Source organism: Phascolarctos cinereus, unplaced genomic scaffold (genome assembly GCF_003287225.1).
Source record: "Phascolarctos cinereus isolate Bilbo 61053 unplaced genomic scaffold, phaCin_HiC Scaffold_5;HRSCAF=322, whole genome shotgun sequence".
Lineage (NCBI taxonomy): Eukaryota > Metazoa > Chordata > Mammalia > Diprotodontia > Phascolarctidae > Phascolarctos > Phascolarctos cinereus.
Genome location: NW_027555958.1, coordinates 411,485,060 through 411,508,555, shown reverse-complemented (window position 1 = coordinate 411,508,555; position 23,496 = coordinate 411,485,060). Strand labels below are relative to the sequence as shown.

Here is a 23,496-nt window from a genome sequence, read left to right as displayed (position 1 = left end):
TCTGAGAAATTATATACCAAATCATTTGCTATACTGTTTCACTATTAGTGGTATCTTTAAAAGAAACATTTATTATTTCTATTAACTGGTTTTTTTTTAATAAAATCATTATTCAGGATTTCATTTTTTAGTTTTGTATCTTTTCCTAACATGTCTTTTATTAGTTGTTCTGGATGATAAGGGATATGCTTATCATATCAGTTTTATTACATTTCTTTATGACATATGCTCTATTACCTGACCAGTTTTTGAAATGAGGTTGTGACATGCTGAGAAATGTTTCTACTCTTTAACTTGTAACCTTCCACTTACAAGTTGGTATAACACTCTGGTTTCCTATACTCTAGCAAATAGCCTAGTCACTATATACCAGCAAAAATAAATAAATTAATTAAATTAAATTAAAAACAACTCAAAAATTAACAACAAATCAGCTATTGATCAAGAAATCCAATGAAAAAATATAAGAAGTAACTTTATCCACTACAGAATTGCACAAAGCCAGCCCATAGGCTTGCTGTCAATGCCAGCATTAGCACAAGCAAACAAGCCAATAGCCTCACAGTGGAACTAGAGACAGATCAAATATAGACTCCCTTGAGAAAGCCTCAACATCATCAGAAACCAGAGTGTGGATTTTGGAAACAAAAGAAAGTTATAACCTCTCTCATTTTGGCCACACTCTACTTTTCAAGCTTCATTATTCTTCATTATTACCCTTTCTACCCTCTATAATCCAGTAAAACTATCTTTCTTGCTGTTATTCATAGACAGTATTCCATCTCCTGTCTCCATATTTTTCTATCATCCTCACCAAAGCCTGGAATGCACTCCATCTTCATTTCTTCCTTAGATTCCCTTACTTCTTTCAAGACTCAGCTAAAGTTGCATCTTCTACATGAAGCCTTTCCTAAACCTCCTCACCCTCCTCATCTGTTGGTACCTTCTCTCTCAAAACTATGCCTCAGATTTACTTTTTTTACAGATGATACATATAATCATGCAAGTACACGTTGTCTTCTCTAATGGAAGCAGTTCTTTGAGGGTAGAGAGTATTTCATTTTTTGGCTCCATATCCTCAGTATTTATCACCATTCCTGACACATAGTAGGTATATAATAAATGGTTCTTTGTGGATTGATTAAGCAACAGGAATTTAGCTGCTACACCATTTGGTGAATATACATTTCATGTATTTTTCTCCCATTGTTTGTGGTGCCTTTAAGCATAATATAGTTTCCTTGACTATACAGCTTGAAAAATATATATATATATGTATATATATATGTATATGTACATATATATATGTATATGTACATATATATGCATATGTATATGTGTATATATGTATATATATGTATATGTACATATATATATGCATATGTATATGTGTGTATATATATGTATACGTATATATATGTATGTGTGTCTGTGTCTGTGTGTGTGTAGGCCTGGAGATCCTGATTGTGTTGCACTCTACTTTTTTTTTATTCTTGTGAAGAAATTTTATTTTTCCAATAACAACTATTTTTAATTAGATTGTCCTTTTCATTACCCTCCCCATGAGGAATGTTTTTAAAACTCTCAAAAACAAACATTTCAATACATATCTGCATAGTCAAGCAAGGCAAATTTCCCTATCAGCCATATCTACAAGTGTATATTGCTTTTTTCATTTTAAGTTCTTCCCCTTTCTGTTAGGAGGTGACACGATAATTGTTTTGGATTTATGTTTATCATAGCACTGATCAATGTCCTAAAGTGTTTTAAAGTTGTTTTCTTTATAATATCATTGTAATAATGTTTCTCCTCCCTCCACCCCACCTATTTCTGTTCACTTTGCTCTGCTTTGGTTCATAGATGTCTTCCTGTTTCTCTGGAAAGTGCCCATATTATCATTTCTTATGACACAATACTAGTCCATTACATTCATATGCCACAAATTGTTTAACCATTTGCCAATAAAAGGACTCCCAAATATACAAACACACCTTTAGTTTTCTATTCTGGGCAGACATGAAAAGAGCTATTATAAATATTTTTTGGTATAATCCATTGTTGTGAAGGGGTTGTATGTGTTATGCATGTGTGTGTGTGTGTGTGTGTGTTTGTATGCACCAATGCTACACCATCTTGATGTAAAGGAAACATTGCAAGAGGGTTTCAGACAAGAAAACAATTATCTATAAATAAGATGAGCTTTTAATCTAGGACAATGCTATCCCTGAGAGGAAGCTCAGATCACTGAGCTATTCCACACACTGAAAGTATTACATCTAGAGGGGATGATAGAGATCCTGATTCTACCTTACCAAAACTCATCTTAGGAGGCCAACAATGACACAGAGCATGGGAAACACATCGAAATCTATCCAAGTCTCCCATTATTTTTACTGATTCAAACTAACAAAGTCTATTTCCCACAGTTTTTTATTTTCTTTTTCCCTTCTAAAAAGCTCTTGTGTTGAAGAGCCAACATTCTTCAGCTGTGCATGATTTACTTGTGGCATATCTGACCTAACTCAGAAATGAACATTCTCACAATCTCACAGGAATAAACATTTTATGAGAATCCCAGCCCAAGAGAGTCAGATAATAGCTTGGCATGTCCCAGTTTTGAATCTGTTAGTAACTCATTGCAAAAGTCTTTTCACCACTCTGAACTTCTGATTTCTCAACATTCAAGGGAGAAACTTGAAATAGATGGGATTTTTTTTTTTGAGGGGGAGAGAGGTGATCTCTTTCTATCGTTTTTGTTTTTCTTTTAGACTTAATCTCCCTATCTGGTCCCAGCTTGAAGGGCTGTAGCCACTCACAGCTCAATCCCTCTGATGATCAGCGAAGAATTTTGATTTTCTCTGTTTCTGACCTGTCTCCCTGCCCCACCCCACCCCAGCCTCCTTAGGAAGCTTGGTTTCCTGACTCCCTCCTGGGGTCAAGTCTTGGTGTTGATAATCCATTGGTGTTACCCTGCTATATCTATGATCTTCCAAACTCAAGCGGTCCACCAGCTTCAGTCTCCATTGTAGCAGGAGTTATAGGTTTGTTTCAGCTATAAAATACCCTCAGTCAAACTTTTTGTACTCTTCCCTCTTTCACCTAGATCACAGTGGATACATGACAGATGACTGACTGAACAATCTGGTTCATCACTTTTAGAAACATCATGAGGTCATATTGCACCATCCCTGACATGCCCTTTCCTTTTCCCCCATCAACTATCACTCTGGTTCTTATGTCCCCAGAACCCAGAATTTAAAGAGGCCCAACCCCAGTTCATTGAGCAAGTTACCTGGTCCTCTTGAGGGTGGGGAGAATAAACCAAAGGCATGCATACTAGGATTTGAAAGATTTCAAAACTCTAATTCAATAACCAATCATAATTCCAAAGGACTTCTGATGCAATGTGTTACCCACCTCCTGACAGGGAGGTAATGGACTCAGGGGACAGGTAGAGATACACATATATTTTGGACATAATAAATTTTTATAATATATATTACATATATAAAGGTATTCCCAGTGTGGGAATTTATTTTTCTTGACTATGTATATTTCTTACAATTTCTTTTTCACTTAGGATGGGAGGTAGGAAGGAGAGAAGGCAGATTTTCATTAGTTGAAAATAAGAAAATGTAATTTAAGAAAAAGAAAAAAAATGATAACTTGGAGGAAAATGTGACAGGACCTAGAATAAGGGAAGGTGTGCAAAAACAGGTATCATTTAAATTCTAGGAGCTTAGAAATCACTGGAAACTGTTTTATAAATTAAAACAACCTTAGACTTTGTGCTAACTTAGGGGATGCTAGCTAGGCCTTACTGTAAGGGCCCCTTAGTCCTGCTAACTGCCTGTGATCTATAAGCCTCAAATCATCTCCAGACCTTCACTGTAAGACCAGCAGAATACCAGCAAAGCATTATGTTAATGAACTAACTGTAAGGTATCATTGATAACTCTGAGATGATATGGACATGTTAATGGACTAACCCTAAGGTGGCACAGATAAGAATTAGCCCATCCCCCACCAACAAAACTCTATAAAAATGAAAACCCAAACTCCTACCCCCGACCTCCCAGCCCCCTCCCCCACCAGCACTATTCCACCTGCTAGGGGTCCATGCTAGCTAATTATTCCCAACTCCCATCTGGAGTTACATAAATGACTCTCTGTGTCCTTCTCCTTCCCCATTTTCTTCCCTACCACCGATCTCCTTCCACCACCCCATCCCCTATGCCCATATCCTCTGCCTCTGTATTCTCTGTGCCTTGCTAAAGTATGATTGAAATATCACTCCCCACTTGCTACTGTCATGGTCTCTCCCAGAAAGTATCCAAAAAATGGGTGTTCCTGCCCCCTTCAACCCAAAGGACCCCCTAGTGGTCACATTCCCTTAGTCATAAATTGGGAGCACCAATACTGAGATTACAAGTTACTCATAGCTAACCCTACCCCTGAATGTGCAAGTTGTAATGAATTCATGGGTAGAAAGCAAGGGTGGTTAGCTGAACTTTGTGTGCCCTCCCAGAAGAATTTCCTTTTGAATGGGTCACAATAAATCAATTAATAATTCCGTAAATTAATTGGCTTCCCATGCCTCTGAAAGGCTGCATAATCACTCTCATTTCCTTCATGGACAAAATACAAGAGGGAAACTCCAAGGACATCTTCTACGTTCATTTACATCTTGTGACTCCTCATTCACCATCCTTTCGACCAACCAATAAATGTCTTCTCATTATAAGAACTCAGCTTAAGCCTCCACTATCTTGAAATGCCAGTGGAAATAGGCCAGTGGTCCAAAACTTGGGCTAATGAAAAAGGCCTTTCTCTACAATGGAGGCCATCATTGAGTTTACTGAGGATAGATCTCCGAAGGAGTTATTCATTACTCTTTATCTAGCTTTCTTCCTTTTTTATTTAGCTTTCCCCCTTAAGTTCAGAGTTTGAAAGATATTGATGGTAGGTCTGGTTTCCCACATGGCTTTCATTATGGTCTTCTAACTATAACTATTAACAGTGGCATTAACTTCCAACACCTTTGTAAAATAAAATAACCTGCCTAAGTCAGAGGTTAATAACAGCAGGGGATCACTAATTATGCCACAGATCTTTACCCTGGTATCAAACGTGACCCAAGTCCTTAATGTCTCAGGATTCTCAGCCTCTAAAGACCCCAACTTGTTCTATAAACATAATGAGGGCAGCATATTAGTCTCAGCCATCTGTGAAGGAAGATGGGGGACAGATGAAACACATATGAAGGGGATGAGTGCACAAAAGGACACAGACAAGAGAAGAGTTAGGAGAGAGCAGAGACTCTTTGTTTTTTCTTAGTAAACTTAGCCTGAGTTATCTGCATTTCCATTTCTATCAACAAGGTTTTCTGCAAGGACGATTTTGCAATGATCTGATCCAACATCTAGAAAATCAATATATCATAAAGCAACCAGGTGGCAAGGTGGATAAAGCACTGGGCCTGGAGTCAAGAAGATCTGAGTTCAAATTCTGCCTCCGATATTTACTAGCGCTAGGACCCTGGGCAAGTTACTTAAACTCTGTCTGCTCCAAAATCTGTAAAATGGGAACAATAAAGCAGTTACCTCCCAGGATGGCTGTGAGGATAAACTAAAATAATGTTTATAAAACACTTTGCAAACCATAAAGCTTTATATAAATGTTAGTAATTATTATTGCTGAAGCTGTAGCACACACAGAGGCATGACTCTAGTAAAACCTTCCCAGCACACGGTCTAAAAGAGGTTGAGGGTAACAGGTCTCAAATCCATCAGTGTATTAAGGGGATGTCTACCCAAGCATATAAAGACATCCTCCATTGGAATGGGCCAACAAGAACAATTTGTTCCATTGGCCATGAAGGTAGATGAAGCAGGTGCTGTGCAGCACTTAGAGCTTGGTCAGATATCAAAGACACCAAGGTCTTCCACAGCATCCCAGGTCATCTTAACTTTTGTCTTGCCCTTGGAGTCTGATGACTCTGGAAGAGAGAGTGAGGCTGATGACTCTGAGCAACTCTGCCTCACTTAAATCCTCTTGGAAAATGAAGGATGAACAACAGTTATCATTGTTAACCAAAGTCACCTTGCTGAGCCTGCACCAGTCAATGTATACGCGAGGTTCACCAGTATCACGGCCCAGGTTTGTGGCTGTGGAGCCATAGAAAAGTCAACAGAAAATGGGATACAATGATGCCCAGAAATCCCTTTTCCTTCATGAGAGGTGTTTGGACATCCAGAGGTCAAAATGAGACTGGAACTCTTGCAGAGATTCCTAATAAACATCTAAACAAACTTTATGGTCTCTTCCACTTATCAGTCTCTGAATCTTCACACCGCTTAGGTGGCTGCTTCCTCTTCCTCATTTTTTTTTCTGGTATACTGAAAAGGACCCAGAATTTATCATCAGGGGATTTGTTTTCAAGTCCTAGCTCAGTCATTTACTAGCTGTGTAACTTTAAGCTAATTACTTCCAAATCTGTAAAATGAAGTTTTTATAACAGTTGCTCTTGGTATAACATAGTGAGTAGAGAGCTGACCTTGGAATACAGAAGATCTGGAAGTCACTTAAGTGCCCCAGGAGACTCACTAAGGTTATAAATCGAGGAGCAGATTCCAATCTGTACTGTTAGAGGGCATTTTCTCACTGAGAGTTCCTTACATTGATGAAACCACATGGCAAGTACAAAAACACTTTGTAAACTTTGTACAAACAAACAAAAAACCTATCTCAAGTTTGTGGTTAGGATCAAATTGGTTAATGACTAGATCTTTGCAAAGCATTATTACAAATGTAAGGTATTGTCATTATTATTATCATATGTCCCTTCTGCCTCAAACCAGTGAGGTCAATGGTCCCCCAATCTGTAAAGCAATTGAAAAAGATTCACTTTTTGAAAAATTACTAGAAACCTTGGGAGTTCCTCCTCCAAAACAAGAATGAGTTATTCTTAGAATGGAATGTTGAACCCTCTTGCTTTTCCAATTTTAGGACAGGAAATTCCAGCTGTGATCAGGCACAAGGAAACTGAGTTTCAGCCTTGTCCTGTGGCCCATATACCCAATGGGCCTCACCAAGTTCCAAACTCCAGTGTCTCAGTGATGAGCAGTCTCATCAGGTAAGGACCAGCTTAGACACTCCCTCCATTCTCACTTCAGGTGGTTCTTCATGATTTTGTTGGAAGTCAACTGGTTGAATGGATTGTTTCAAAATCCTGTTTTGTTTTGTTTTGTTTTGTTTTCTATTTTATCATCATACTGCTGTTAAAGATGAAGGACCTACAGTCCGAAGCTTGCCTGGGACCTTTCTACCTGGATCAAATTGGCAAGTAATCAAACTTCTCTGGGCTTAATCCATAAAATGAGTATTTAGACTAGATCATATTGACAGTCTGTTCTAGGGCTAAAATCTCATTTGAAGCTCTTCATACATTTTTGCCAATCTTGGGATACCAAGGAAGCCAGGGCTCACAGTGTATGGTGTCTGACTTTTCATTTCTATCGCTGTAAGATGTATGTGTCCTGCTAACTAGGATTTACATGGTATTTTGAGGTTTGCAAAACACTGTACATACAGTATCTCACTCATTCCTTAAATAATTCTGTAGTGTAGGTGCTATTATTATCCTCTATTTACAGAGGAGGAAATTGAGGCAGACTTGCCCAGGGTCACAGAGCTGGGAAATACCTGAAGCAGGATCTGAACTCATGTATTCCTAACTCTAAGTCCAGTGACCATACTCACCACACACACTCAAAGTCAAGGGTAGCTGTCATGTACCCAGAGAAGGTAGATCTTGCTTTGCACATGCCCAAGAAAACAAGGGTCCCTCGTAGGGGCCAGTTATGTTCTGTGTGTACTATAGAGAGCTTGAGGGAAATAGAAACTTACCTGGGTGGGCAGGTGGAACAACTTGAGGGAAACTCTCTGGCACAGGCCTCTCTGTAGGACCTGGGTCACATGCTGCCTCTGCCATTTAATATCTGTGTGATCTTGGGTAAATCACTTCATCTCTCTTGGAGTCAGTTACCTTAACTGAAAAATTAAGAGGGCTGGACTAAATGACTTTGAAAGTCCCTTTCATCTTTAAATCTATCATCCTGTTATCACTAAGCTCCTGTCTAAGTTATGATATTCCAAGGCCCCATTGTTACCTACCAGTATAGAGAAAAGTACAACATGACCAGGGGAAGGGACAGAAGAAGTTCTTCCCAAAGGAGCTAAAAGCCAGTAAAAAACACTGAAGCTGAATAGCTGAAGAGGTAGAAGAGAAGAAAGGGACCTCAGGAGTTAGTCCACAGACTATAAGGGCACGATCAATCAACCAATCAATAAACATTTACGAAGTGTCTACTGTGCTGTGTGCCAGACACTGTGTTGAGCCCTGGGGATATAAAAAGAGGTAAAAGATATTCTTGTCCTCAAGGAGCTTATAATCTAATGGAGTAGTTAAGAATAGGGAGACAACCAAACCCAGTGAGTTGTCTTCAGCTGAACTGGGTAAAGAGGGAAACTAAGTGAAAAACATTACTAGCCCAGCACAAAATACAACGGATGTATTGTATCCTTCCTTCCCCTGATCTGCTCTATCCAGGGCGGCTCTGATCCGAGGCCCTTAGCTCTTGGACTCAAACCCCATTTTCCTGTCTAGCCCCTCTGGGTGTAGAATTTTAATGCAACATTTGGACTTTCTCTTCTGATGGTCATGTGATTTCTACAATGTGGCCTGTGGCTGGTACCTCCATTTCTGAGAACACTAATTTCTACTCACCTGTTAATCACCTGTTATCGCCCAGCACTAAGGACACCACCCCCACAGTCTCCCCTCCCTTTCTCTCTATGACAAGAAGGTTATTTAAATCAGGCTTGATGGAAATCAACACAGCTTTCCATGAATTCTGTCGGAAGTAGGTCACCCTGCACTGTTCTCCGCTGGCATGAATAGCAACTAACTGGAGGTACATCCTGGTTACCCAGCTACCTAGATGAAAATGTTCCTGTTTGGTAAATAAGCAGCCAAAACATAAGCACATAGAGAGAATGAGAGGCTGCTGGCCAAAATGGCTTTGATTTTACTCAAAAGTGGTTTGTTCTTTTCTCCCAAAGCCTATCTTCTGAATCTCATCTCACCTCTGCAAAGAGGTTATTCACATGATAAACCCATTGAAGTCTCACTTGGGGAAAAACAAAGAAACATAAAAAGTCTTTGAAAAAGGCAGTGTTATCTGACATCCAGATGTACTGGTAAGAAGATTTTTAAATATGTCTGATTCTATTTCCAACCGTTACCCAAGTGACCTTTGTAAATTGAGATGACTGCATGCATTTAATAAAATCTGACATGGAATGATATGTGTAATAATATTTAAACTCCATAATATGAAACTATGTATTTATGGATCATTTCATACATTGTAATGAGAAAAGTCATTCTGAAGCCTAGGGTTGCCTGAGCAGAATCATAATTTGAGGCTTGTGAATCCTGGGGGGCTATTTCCCTGCAGAGAGTCAGCTGATGCCAGGATAGTTGTCTGGACTTTGGAATGAGGGGGCACTGGATGCTGGGCTCATAGAAAAGGGAACTTAGTTATAGAATAAGGCAGCTGGTGGCGCAGTGGATAGAGTGCTGGGCTTGGAATCTGGAGGACCTGAATTCAAATCCTGCCTCAGACATGTACTAGCTCTATGACCCTGGGCAAGTCATTTAACCCTGTTTGCCTCAGTTTCCTCACCCATAAAATGAGCTGGAGAAGGAAATGGCAAACCACTCCAATATCTCAGCCGAGAAAACCCCAAAAGGAGTCATGAAGAGTTAGCCACGATTAATCAACTAAATACCAACAAACAACAAGTTACAAAACACATCCACAGCCCCATTTATCTCTGAGAACTTCTCATGTGAACTCTTTCATTAACTCAAGTTACATAACCCCAGTCTTGGCTATAATTTTCTGTCACCAAAGGCATCTAATGGAAGTCTCCTTGATGGTTCTAACCTCCTAAAATAGATGGGGAAATGAACTAGTGATATGGCTTATGGCCTATGTAGGCCCACAGCCTGTGGGCTGTGAGCATGACATCTCTGATCCAGTCTGATGCTGTGGAAAGCATTCTGGATTTGAGGTTTTGAATCATGGTTCTGCCATCCATGTGACCTTGTGAAATCTACTTTACCTTTATTAGCCTCAGTTTCTCCATTTTTAAAATGAAGGAGAGGATTCTTGGACCCAGAAAAGAGATGAAGAAATACACTTCCCCTGTTTCACTGAAGGGACAGGAGACTATGAGTGTGGGAGGCTGCATACACTGTCAGGGTGTCGTCATGCACATGGTCACTGTCAGTTTTGTTTCAAGGAAAAGACTTACTTATTTGGAAATGACTGTGATATAAAGCCCAAAAGCATTAATAATTTCTTTAAAAAAATTTAAGAGACTGAAGTAGATGACCCTTAACATCCCTTTCAGTTCTAAATTTATGACCTCAATCTTATTTTTCAGATGAGGAAACTAAGGCATAAAGAGGCTACAGGACTTCTCCAATATCACAGCACGGTAGGCATTGGAATCCTGGCCTTCCATTCATTTTACATACCTCACTTCCCCTCCCTCTCTATGTTTTGGGTCTTAATTCTTTCCTTCCCACATTTCTCTCTTTTCATCTTTTGACCTTCAACCTTTCTAATATCACTCCCTCTTCCACATCGCTTCTTAAACACTTACTTCCATAAGGCAATATTTCATCGTGAAAAATTGAAAGAAGACAGGTATGCTAGTAATCCCTGCTAGCAGGATGGCTAAAGCTTGGGAGCACTGAGCTTCAATGGACTAAAGTCAATGACATTAAGTCAAGCATCCGTCCAAGAGCAGGGTGGAGGGACTGGACTATCTAAATGCCTAAGGAGGCATGAACCAGTCCAGGTCAGAAATGAAGCAGGTTAAATTCCCCATGCTGATCAGTTGTGAAATTAGGCCTGTGAGTGTTGTTTTCAGCCTGGGTGAGATAGGAAGACCCAGTCTCAAAAAGCATTTTTTTAAAGGAAATTTTTAAAAAGTCAAATTTCCTTTAAGAGGCATTGTGGCATAATGAATAGAGAACTAAACTCAGGACGAGGAACGCTTGGATTCAAGTCCCTTTCTCTGACACACACTGACTACGTTAACCTGGGCAAGTCACCTTACATCTTAGTGCCATGGGCCAGAATTCAGCAAACTAGGCCCCACGGCCAAATCTGGCCTGTCACCTGTTGTTGTACAACTAGTAAACTAGCTAGGTTTGGCCTTAGGGCTGTCCTTTGCCCACCCTTGCACTAGGCCGCTCTCTGAGACCATAAGATACAAAGAAGTGCTAACCCTATGTTGTTAGAAGGAGTTCCTTAGACTAATTAAATCTAAGGTACAAGTAATTATCTCTATTCCTTTAAGTGACCACTGTTTACTGAGTTTCTTATGCCCAAAGCTCAATGGTTAACTTCTGTTGATGAACCTGGGAGTAAAAAATATACTTTACATTCCTTTAGGCCAACTTCATCCAGTCAAGTATTCTTCAGAGGTCTCCAATACATACTAACTTCCATTTCAGAAGGCATCTGTGAGATTTTCACAGAGGGAAATCACACTTATTTATTTCTATTCAAAACTGGCAGCCAAGGTGGTGGCCAACTACCATGAGCCATCTGCCAAACCCTTAGCAACATACAAGTATAGATTGCAAAGAGTATGTCCATCACAGAGTGGGGGAAGAGAAAATTCAGGAAGTGGTGGGAGGCAAAGAAACAAAGGGAAGCATACATTAGAGAAATGAGGTAGACCACGCCAATGGAAAACCTGGGCCCATTTCTGCAAACTAATTTGTCTAAGTGCTTGTTATAGTAAAGGCCAAGAGTGGCTAGGGAATTAGACAGTATCTAGGCATTCACATCCTTACCCCACAGAATGATGATGTCTGGTCATTCTTCACCCTCTTCGTAAGGAGATGAGTATTCATAGAAATGACTCGGGCCTCGTATCCTTCCAAAGGGATGCAAAACTTTAGCTTGAGCCCAGATCAAAAGGATGTGCATAGTGATGGAGAAAGGGATCAACAGTGGTCATTTAAATTTGGGGTAACCCAGCAAGTGAATCAAGAATAAAGATGGTTCTACTTTTATTAAAGAGATTATGGTAAAAAGAAGGTGGGCAGCACACAGGAGAAGGTTTAGATACTCTTTATTGCTAAATACTTTATGAATGGTCCTGAATATCTACTAGATTTGATAAGCTGGCATTTCTACAAATACTACATACAATTACTCAGCCTCTTCACGAAGATCCCAAGCAAGAAGGCAGCTCTGGCCAACGTGTGAAAGGAGAGAAGCTGAGGTTCACACAGAGACTTTGAGAGATTAAGGGATGGGGCAACTAGGTGGCATAGTAGATAGAGCACCAGCCCTGAAGTCAGGAGAACCTGAGCTCAAATCTGGCCTCAGACACATAACACTCACTAGCTGTGTGACTCTGGGCAAGTCACTTAATGCCAATTGCACCAAAAGAGAGAGAGAGAGAGAGACAGAGAGAGAGAGAGAGAGAGAGAGAGAGAGAGAGAGAGAGAGAGAGAGAGAGACAGAGAGAGAGACAGAGACAGAGACAGAGAGAGACAGAGAGAGACAGAGAGAGACAGAGAGAGAGAGAGAGATATTAAGGGATGAAAGAGATGGGGTGATGCCAGGGGTGGATTTGACTTAGGTAAGACTGTGAATTCAAGATAGGTATTAAAATGAAATAAGATACACATGGGCAGCTGGGTGGCTCAAAGGAAAACTGGAGTTTGAATCCTGCTTTGACACTGACAAGAGGAGTGAGGAAGTCATTTAACCTCTCTGTGCCTCAGTTTCCTCATCTATAAAATGATAATAAACCAACCTCCCATGGTTATTAAGAGGATCAATGAATACATCCAAAGCATTGTACAAACTTTACTGTGCTACATAAATGCTACTTATTATAAATTCTAGCGACTAATTCAAAAGTTAACAAAAGGAGGTTTACTTAGCGATAGCATAGAAGAGATACTCAACAAGGAAACTGAAGCACTCAGCTTGGGTGGATTCACTACCCTCCCCTCCATGTAGAAACAGCTCTGTTCAGTAACACAAGCTGCAGTGATTGGGATATCCACCAAATCTGAAGGGCCCCAACTAGACTTGTGTTGGGAAGCTTTTAATGCCTTTGGGCAATCAGGAGCCCACACCATTATAGCAAAAGGTTACCAAGAACCTACATCAAGGGAAACACAGCTTGAAGCTTGAACCCTGGCCACCTGAACCAATCCAGTCCTAGGAATAGCTTTGTGCCTTTCAGGGGAAAGCTAGCCTAATCCATGTTTTAGGGGCAGGAGGGCATCCTGGTAGAAAGTGGTCCTTTCACTGGTCACATAGGGATATGTATCAATGAGTGGAACCTCAGACTTCCCTTTTCTTTGATCCCATTTCAGTCCTGTATAGATAAGACTACAGGGCACTGAGTGGGAATAGGATTAGAAATTCAGAGGCTTTTATTTCTCATTAAGCAGCAAGTAGGAAAAGATCCCTAGGAATAACCATATCTCACACTTGTATGAAGATAGGAATTGATTTCATGATTTCACTGATAAAGGGAATGCCTGGGTGAAGAAATCCGATCTAGCAAGGCAGCTTGGCACCTTTTCTTCAACTTAGGGCTTTAAGGAGCTGACTCAGAGACTGGGAGGTGAAACAATGTGTCCACAATCACATAGCTAGTATACAGAAGAGGAAGCTCTTGAACCCAAATTTTCCTGGCTTTAAGCTTAGTTCTTTATCTTCTGTACCAGGGTGCCTCTCACATTTTTACAGCACTTTAAAATCTTCAAAGCACCCACCTCCAACTAACAATTACCACATGAGTGACTGAAGTATTATCCCCATTTTACAAATAGGAATATGAGACTGAGAGTGACTTTCCATGGTCATGCTGCTAATAATTAATTGTCAGAGTTAAGATTTGAACCCAGGCTTTCTGACTTCAGTTTCTGGGTCAGTACATAGTAGGCTAAGATCATGAATTACTACTCTCCCTCTTTTAACAGGGCAAGCAAAGACAAGAAAGTTGTCTGGCCATGATGAAACACAGCACTGGACAGAGAAGTAATGACCTTCAGATAGTTATCTGTCCATCCCCTTCCCATATATATTGGTGTACACCAAGCTATACACTGAGCTTGAAAAAGCTTACCAAACAAAATAGCCCCAGCATCATATAGTGGAAAGAACACAGGAGATCTGGGTTCTAACCCTAATTTTGCCTCTAAATTGTCACTGATGACACATCATCTCTATGGGCCTTATAGCTCAAGTTTCTTCATCAGATAAGAGGATGTGCTTAGATGTTCTGTGTGTTTAGAGGTCCCTTCCAGCTCTAAAATTTCATAATTCCCTGATCTCTCCTGCCTAGACTCTGCCATAACCAGAGAGGTGGCTCTAATGAAGATTTCAATATTCCAACTCTCACACAAATGTGTAAGTACCGCAGTGGAATCAGGCTGCAAACCAGGTGAATGATTTCCCACCACAGACCAACTAATCAGTGTCCTATAACTGCTCTCTGTTAAAAATGGTGGTCCAGTATCTGCAAAGCGAAACAGAGATTTAGTCACAATTTAGTACAATTCATTCTTAGTAAATAGTCAAGCCACATCCATCTTAGGGGGATGACAGAAGATTTAACAACAGGCTTCTCCCAGATGAAAAACACGTTATTTTAAAGAGGATGAACTCCATTTCTTCCCATGTAAAACTATGAGAACCCATGGGTTTAAAATGCGGCATGTCAAATTACAGATAGATGGGTACCCAGCAGACCTAGAATCAATAATCTGGGTTTCTGTCCTGGCTTTGCCAGTGCTATGCTTTGTAATTTTGGACAAAGCACAAACATTCATAAAGCTTGGCTTCTTATTTAGAAAAATGGAAATAATTATATTTGTGCTATCTACAGCCAAGAACGGTTAAGGAAGGTGGGGAGCATCATAATAAATGAATGAATATATCCACATATACACATGCACATATGCATATATGGACATACACACATTTATATAATATGTATATATGTGTATATATACACATGCACTCATGAAGAGATACACATACATACACACCCACACATACATATATATGTTTCCATACATATATGTATATATATACACACATATATGCAGAGAGAGAGAGATGTGTTGAGGGAATGAATATATATGTATATCTCTCTGTATATATGTGTATATATGTCTGTGGGTATGTATGTGTATTTGTGTGTGTATATGAATATATGTGGTGGGTGTGTGGCTATGTATATATACAGACATATATACATATATATGTATATACTCATGAAGAGAGGCACACATACACACATGTGGGTGTGGGTGTATATAAGTGTATCTCTCTGGGTATGTATGTATGTATGTATATGTGTTTATGCACATACACACACAGAGCATTTCTCAACCTTGAGAGTTCATAAAGATCACAAAAATAACCATAGAAATCATCAAGTCCCCGAGCCCCAGATTTGATGGATGAGGAAGCTGAGGTTAAGTAGAGGTTGATAGTTGGCCCAAGGTCACAAAGGAGTGAGTAGAAGAGATAGTATTTGAACACAAGTCCTCTTACTTCAGATGTAAGGGCTCCTTCTGCTTGATCATGCTACCTCCCATTTCAGGGAACACAGTTAAGACAGTAGAATCATTCTGAGTTACCCATTTCCCACTGGCATCCTCACCTAGCAAAATACAAATGATTTAACCGTGACATAAGGGTTCCCTAAGAAAATTACATCCAATCATACTACAGCTCTGAAGGCTGGCTGTCTTTGACCCAGTAGCCTTAAATGAGAAGAGCTCAACTGCCTCCCAGACAAACACTCCCTTGGTAATCCTGATTTATACATATAGCTACTGCTGGGCAATCATTTCAAAATGAAAAAAAAAAGAGAAAGAGAAAAATGTAGTCATTTGATTTTAAATGGTAACGTTGGTGCTGAGCTGGGAATAAAATGCACATCCACACATTCAGTCACTTACTCTTCCCCCTTCCTCTATTCTTACCTTCTTTCCGTACACTTCCCTGACCCTCTAAAGTCCTCCTTCCCCTCTCCTTTTTCTCTTTAGCCCTTTTAACCTTTTTCCTAGCTCTTGACCCAAAACCAATTCAAGGACTAGGGCCAGAAAGGAAGAAGGAAAATCCCCACCCATGAGGGCAAACATTCACAGCTTGCTTTACAATGGTAGCTGGCATCTCTTGTCATGCCACACAGAAGCCCATATTTCTGTCTCTTTTGTTGTTCCATCCTTTGTGAATGTCCACTAATGCTCTGCTGTGTATCTACATAGAAATGTTTCTATTATAATGTGGGTTCCATGAGTCCAGGGAATGTTTTCTCTTTGATGCATCTCTATATACAACTGTTCTTTGTAGTGCCACAAATAAGATTGGAGTTTCAAAAGCACTGGATGGTGGCAGTAATTGTTCATAAGATCATACATCTGGAAGGGCCTCACAAGGCTCTCTATTCTACATCTCTCATTGTGCAGATGAGGATCCCAGAAGTTTAACATGTTAGCCCATACTTGAACCTAAGTCTTACTCCAGAATCAGTCCTTTCTAAAAAATTATTTCATTTAACAGAAAAGGAACTGTTTGTGGATGGGGGCATAGGAGATGGAGACATTAAGTTCCGAAAAAGGGGATCCAATAATATTAAGATGGATGTGAGAGGGGCTGGTATAAGAGAAAATTGTATTCCTTTCCTTACAGACTTTGCAGTAGTTAAAAAATCTATTACTTCACATGTCTATATCATAACATGCCAATATCATAGAGGTAGTATTGGAATAAAAGATTGTTGCTTCTGTTTCTCCTCTCAATCACTGCTTAGCCCTTGGCACTCTGACTTCCAACCTCAACTCTCTACTGAACATCTCACCAAAGTCACCCATGATTTTTTATATTTTTAGGTTTTTTAATATTTTTTTCCAGTCACAGGTAAAATTTTTTAACATTCTTTTTTTCTTTTAATTTCAAGTTCCAATTTCTCTTCTTCCTTTCCCTCTGTTCCCCTTCATTAAAAAGGAAAGCAATTTGATAGAGGTTATACATGTGCAGTCACGCAAGACATATTTCCATATTAGTCATGTTGTTAAAGAAAACACAGACTAAAAGAAAAAAAAGAAAGAAAAAGTAAAAAACAAAAAAGTTTCAATCTGCATTTAATGTCCATCATTTCTTTCTCTGTAGGTGGATAGAATTTTTCATCATAAGTCCTTTGGGATTGTCTTAGATCATTGTATTGCTCAAAACAGTCAAGTCATTCACAGTGGATCATCATACAATATTGCTGTTATTGTACACAATGTTCTCCTGGTTCTGCTCATTCTACCCCTATGATTTCTTAATTGCTGAATCTGTTGGGCTATTCTCATCATATAATCATCCTTGTTGACCATTAATATGATTTAATACTCTTGGCCAACTTCTTCTGGATACTCTACGCTCTCTGGTATCATGATACTGTTTTCTCTTGGCTGTTCTACTCATCCAAACTTTCATTCTTAGTATACTCTGTTGAATAATTATCTATAACATGCACTATACACACATATACATACACATACGTATCCATGCACACATACATATATGCACAGATATGTGTATGTGTATAGATACAGGTGTGCGCATACATACATGTGTATACATACATAGATGCATGTATATGCACACACATGTATAGCTGAGGACTCTACCCTTGGCTGGCCCTTGCTTGTTCATTCTCGTTCTCTCTTGGCAGCTGGTGGTGCAGTGGATAGAGTGTTGGGCCTGGAGTCAGGAAGCTCTGAGTTCAAACCCGTCCTCAAACACTTACTAGCTGTCGCTTGACTCCATTTGCTCAGTTTCCTCTTCTGTAAATGGGGATAATAATAGCACCTACTTCCCTGGGTTGTTTTAAGAATCAAATGATGAATATTTGTAAAAGCACTTGGCACACAGTAGGTGTTATATAAATGCTTCCCTTCCCCCAGGGAGCTCTTTCTCTCAGTGAGTTTATCAGTTCCCTGACCATTTCTATTCAGGTGACTCCCATATCAATTTATGCAGCAGCTTCAATCTTTCTTCTGAGCTCTGGTCGCTCATTGACAACTGTCAATTGGACATTTAGTACTGAATTTCCTGTTAGCATTTCAAACCCAACATGTTCAAAACAGAATTCATTATCTTTCCTCAAAAACAAAAATCACCCCTCTTTCCAACTTCCCCCCACTTTTTTCCCCAACAAAGGCATCTTCAGCATTATCTTTGATGCTTCATTCTCTCTCACTGAAAAATATCCCATCAGTTTTCAAATCTTGTTATTTCTACCTCCACAGCATCTATATTGTTCTTCCCTCTCCCCCCATTTCCACTTTCACAGCCTAGTTCAAGTCATCTTTATCTGTTGCCTCAACTATCGCAATAGTCACTTTGCTTAAAGACCAATAATGCCTTCTTCAAACCATTCTTCACATAGTTGCCAAAGCAATTTTCTAACCATATCACTCACCTCTTCAATAAACCCAGTTAAAGCCCCTCATAAGGAGGCCTCAACCTACCTTTCCTGAATTATCAAATATTACTCCCCTTTATACCTTCTATGGTCCAGACAACTGGCCTTTGTCCTCTTTCTCATGCACAGAATTTTATCTCCCAACTACATGCTTTTGTAATTATTTTCTATATAGTGTGACACAATCTCTGGGAAGGGATTAGCTGGCCACCAAAAAAAATCCACAGGGATTTTAGTTCTTCCCACTTTGGGAAGAGAGGAAACTACCTCAGAAAGCTCAACTCTCAGACAGGAGACGTGCTGAGCATGGTGGGAGTTTTGCTACTTTTGAAAGAATAAAGAAAGGACAGAGGCAGCAATCATTCCATAGTAACAGCATGACTAGAAGCTCCCCTCTTCAAGGCCATGAGAGTGATGACTTCTAAATGCACAAGTAGAGAGTTCTCTCTCTCTCTCTCTCTCTCTCTCTCTCTCTCTCTCATTTCATGTGCTGCTCTCAAGTGGAAAACAAACACACACACACACACACATACACACACACAAGGAATAGGCAGTCTCTATTCCACCCCTGCCTTAATTTCAGCTAATTGGGTTTTTTTTAATATTCTGTTAAAGAATACATTTACCAATGCAACATTATTTAGCGTAAGTACCTGTGGTTGACCCTGTCCTCATATCCCTTTGTTTGCAGCATAAGGGCAAAATGTGAGCCACACAGAGAGTGATCTTTCCTAGCATGGGCCTGGGAGCTCATTCTCCAGCCTATTAAAAAGCTGTTCCCTCCAAATGAGAGCATCTGCCCAAAACCATTCCATAACCACCCTTCCAAGTACAGAATTACTGTGAACTTGGGTTAGCTTTTAAAAACCTACTGCTCAGTGGAAAGCAGTTTGGCAGAAATTAGGCATAGACAACATCTCACACTGTATACCAAGCTAAAATCAAAGTAGATAAATGATTTATAAATAAAGGGTAATAACCTAAGTAAATTAGGGGAGCGTGAGGAAAAAAAAAGCACCTGTCATATCTATGGATGAGGGAAGAGTTTATGATTAAACAAGAGAGAGAGAAGATCATAGGAAGTAAAATAGATAATTTTGATCACCATGAAAATAAAAAAAGCTTTTGAACAAAAAAAAATAATACTAATGCAGACAAAATTAGAAGGAATACAAGAAATTGGGGAAAAATTATAGTATGCTTCTCTGATAAGGGCCTCATTTCTCATATAGGGAACAGAGCCAAACTTGTAAAAATAAGAGCCATTCTCCAGTTGACAAATGGTCAAAGGATATGAACAGGCAGTATTCAGAAGAAGAAATCAAAGTCAATAGTCTCATTAAAAAAAAAGTTCTAATCACTACTGATTAGAAAAATACAAATTAAAATAGCTCTAAGATACTACCTCATACCTATCAAATTGGCTAACATGAGAGCAAAAGAAAATGACAAATGCTGAAGGGGATATGGAAAAATTGGGACACTAATGCATTGTTGGTAGAACTGTGAACTAGCCCAACCATTCTGGAGAAAAATTTGGAACTATACCCAAAGAACTTTAAAACTGTGTATACCCTTTGACTTAGAACTACAACTACTTGGCCTGTATCCCAAAGAAAATAAAGAAAAGGGAAAAAGACCTATTTGTACAAAAGTATTTATAGCAACTCATTTTGTGGTGGCAAGGAATTGGAAATTGAGGGGATACCTATCAATTGCGAAATGGCTAAACAATTTATGGTATGTGATTATGATGGAATAATTTTGTGCTATAAGAAATGATGAGCAGGCTGGTTTCAGTAAAACCTGGGAAGACTTATATGAACTCGTGCAAAGTGAAGTGAGCACAACCAGGAGAACATTGTATGCAGTAAGAACAATATTGTAAAAGATGACCAACTGTGGAAGACTTAGCTACTCTGATCAAGAAAATTCCAGAGGACTTACAATGAAAAATGCCATCTACCTCCAGAGAAAGAAATGGTGAACTTTGAATGTAGACTGAAGCATATTTTTTTTAATTTTATTTTTCTTGCTTTATTTTTTTGTCTGTGTTTTCTTTTGCAACATGGCTTATATGGAAATAAGTTTTATATGACTTCACATATATAATCGATGTCAAACTGCTTGCCTTCTCAAGGAGGGAGGTAAGGGGCAGGAGTCGGGGAGAGAATTTGGAACTCAAAATTTAAAAAAAATGATTGTTAAGATTTTATATTTAACTGGGAAATATTTACTGAATTAAATAAATATCAAAATTATTTTCCAAGGCAAATGAATAAATAAATGGATTTCACTGCCCTGTCAAAAAAAAAAAGTAATGTTATCACATTGGAATTCACTCCCTTGTCACATTCACTTTTTAGAATCCCATGTCTCCTTCACAACTCATGAAGAAGTCTTACTTTTCCATCAGTCCTTAATGCTAACGTCTCCCTCCCATCACCTTGCATCTAATTTATATCTATTCTGCATATATCTAAATATGTACATATTGTCTCTCTTGATAGAATATGAGCTCCATGAGGGCAGGAATTGCTTCACTTTGATCTTTTGATCCCCAGTGCCCAGCACAATGCCTGACACATAACAGGCATCATTAAATGCTTGTTGATTGAACTTGGAATCAGGATGACACGGTTTTCAATGCTGCCTGAGATACTTGCTAGCTGTGTAACACTGAACAAGCCATATAATCTCTTTGAACCTCAGTTCCTTTATCTGTAAAATGGGAATCATAAAAGGCTCCGCTACCCAGAAATGTTATGAGGGTCCTCTGAGAATATTTAGGTTATATAACAAAGTCAGTCAAAACTAGTCTCCCATTTTTAAATTTTTACCCATATTTTACAGTCTAACTCAATTACCAATTCCTCCAGGAGGACTTCTTTGATTCCTTTCCCCAGTCAGTAATGATTTTCTCTCTCAGATTGCACACACTACAGGACTTGGTTTTATAAAGACCTAATGTATTTATCATGCAGTACAATGTCTTGTATCTCTCTCAATTGATGTCATTCTATCTACTAGACCAGGAGTAGGAAACCTGTGGCCTTGAGGCCACATGTGGCCCTTTAGGTGCTCAAGTGTGGCCCTTGGACTGAAACACAGGCCACAGGTTATCCACACCTGCACTAGAGTGTAAGCTCCCCCAGGACAAGGGCCCTATCTCATCTAAACTATCACCCCCTTTATGACTAGGACAATGCTCTGATCACTGTAGGTATTTGTTTATTTATTTGTTTATTTTTCTTGTCTTATTTTGTATAGATACATAGTGAATACCAACATAGTAGACTATAGCTATGTTAATATCTCCATCCTCTATTTAAAGATTTCTGTAAATAACAAATGTCTACTATACTTATATGGCTAACAGAACATCAAAATTATGGTTTTTGACCCTACAAAGTAACAGATTATTGATTTCTTTAGAGTGGTTTTGATGTGCTAGTAATTTAACCTAGTGGACAATTTATCTATGAAATGGATGAATTACAAGTTTCATACCTCTCATAAAATTAGCCAGGGGAAGCTAGGTAGTACAGAGGATGGAGCAGTGGACCTGCCTTCAGGAGGACCCAAATTCAAATGTAACCTCAGACACTTTCTAGATGTATCATCTTATACAAGTTACTTAATCTCTGTCTGCCTGTTTTTTTTTTCCTACTGTAAAATAGGGATAATATCTATCTACCTTTTAGGAAGGTTGTGAGGATGAAATGAGACATTTGCAAAGTGCCTGGCACAGACTAGGTGCTATATAAATGCTAACTATTATTAATAAATTACTCAAATGAATATGTCAATATTGTTGATATTGAGGGAAGGACATTGCCCAAAGCCATAACACAATATCTAATATTTACCTGGGACTTTTAGTTTGCCAATCATGTTGCATACATGATCAAACCTGATCCTTACAGTAACCCTGGAAGATGAGCACTGTAGCTATTATTATCCCTTTTTACTGAGGAAGAAAATTAGATTCAGACAGGTTTAAATAATTTACTTCTGTTGACATAGCTAGTAAGGGTCAGAAATGAGATTCAAATTTCTGCTGACTAAAATGCTATTAAATGGGAGAAAGCCTATACCATGGTGGGGAACCTGTGGCCTTGAGGCCACATGTGGCCCTCTAGGTCCTCAAGTGTGGCCCTTTGGCTGAATCCAAACTTCAAATAACAAATCAAGGATTTGTTCTGTAAAACTTGTACTTAGTGTAAAGGCCATACCCAGGACCTAGAAGACCAATGTGGCCTTGAGCCTGCAGGTTCCCCACTCCTGCCATATACAATGGTAAAAGCATTGGAACTGTAGTCAGCAAGAACTGAATTGAAATCCTGCCCCAGACACTTAGTAGCTGTTTGACTGTGGGCAAGTGACTTAAACCTCTCTGAGATTCAATTTTCCCATCTGTAAAACAGAGGATAAATAATAGTACATATTTTATAGAAATGTTATGAGAAGCAAATAGAATAGCGAGTCAGTCTTTGTAACATTAAAGTGCTATATAAATGCTAGTTGTTATTATTGTTTTTGTTTCTGTTGTTACTATTACTTTAGCATGTCGATCAATAAAGCCCTTACTACAGGACTGTTGTTATGCTAAGCACTGGGAATAGACATACAAGCAGAAAGAAAGTCAGGCCCTGCTTTCAAGAAGATTACATTTTAATGGGGGAAGACAACACAGAAAAGGAAGCTGAAAACGTGCAGGGGAGAGGGGAGGTGAAGGTCCCAGGGCATTGTAGAAAAATCCCTGGGAAAAATGGGAGCTCTCCTTAAATGAAAGTTCTGGGAGGAGCCATCTAACCAGAGGGAGAGAGAAGTCAAAGGCCTGATTCTGCAGTATGAATTCCAGAGCTGAAATGAGTTTATTTTTTGACT

At 39.2% G+C, this 23,496-nt stretch overlaps 1 protein-coding gene across 5 annotated transcripts in view; it reads right to left on the bottom strand.

Annotated features, from left to right (window-relative positions):
- The window catches only part of ASTN1 (astrotactin 1), a 441,904-nt gene that overhangs the window by 292,475 nt on the left and 125,933 nt on the right, over window positions 1-23,496 (bottom strand). The window lies entirely within an intron of this gene.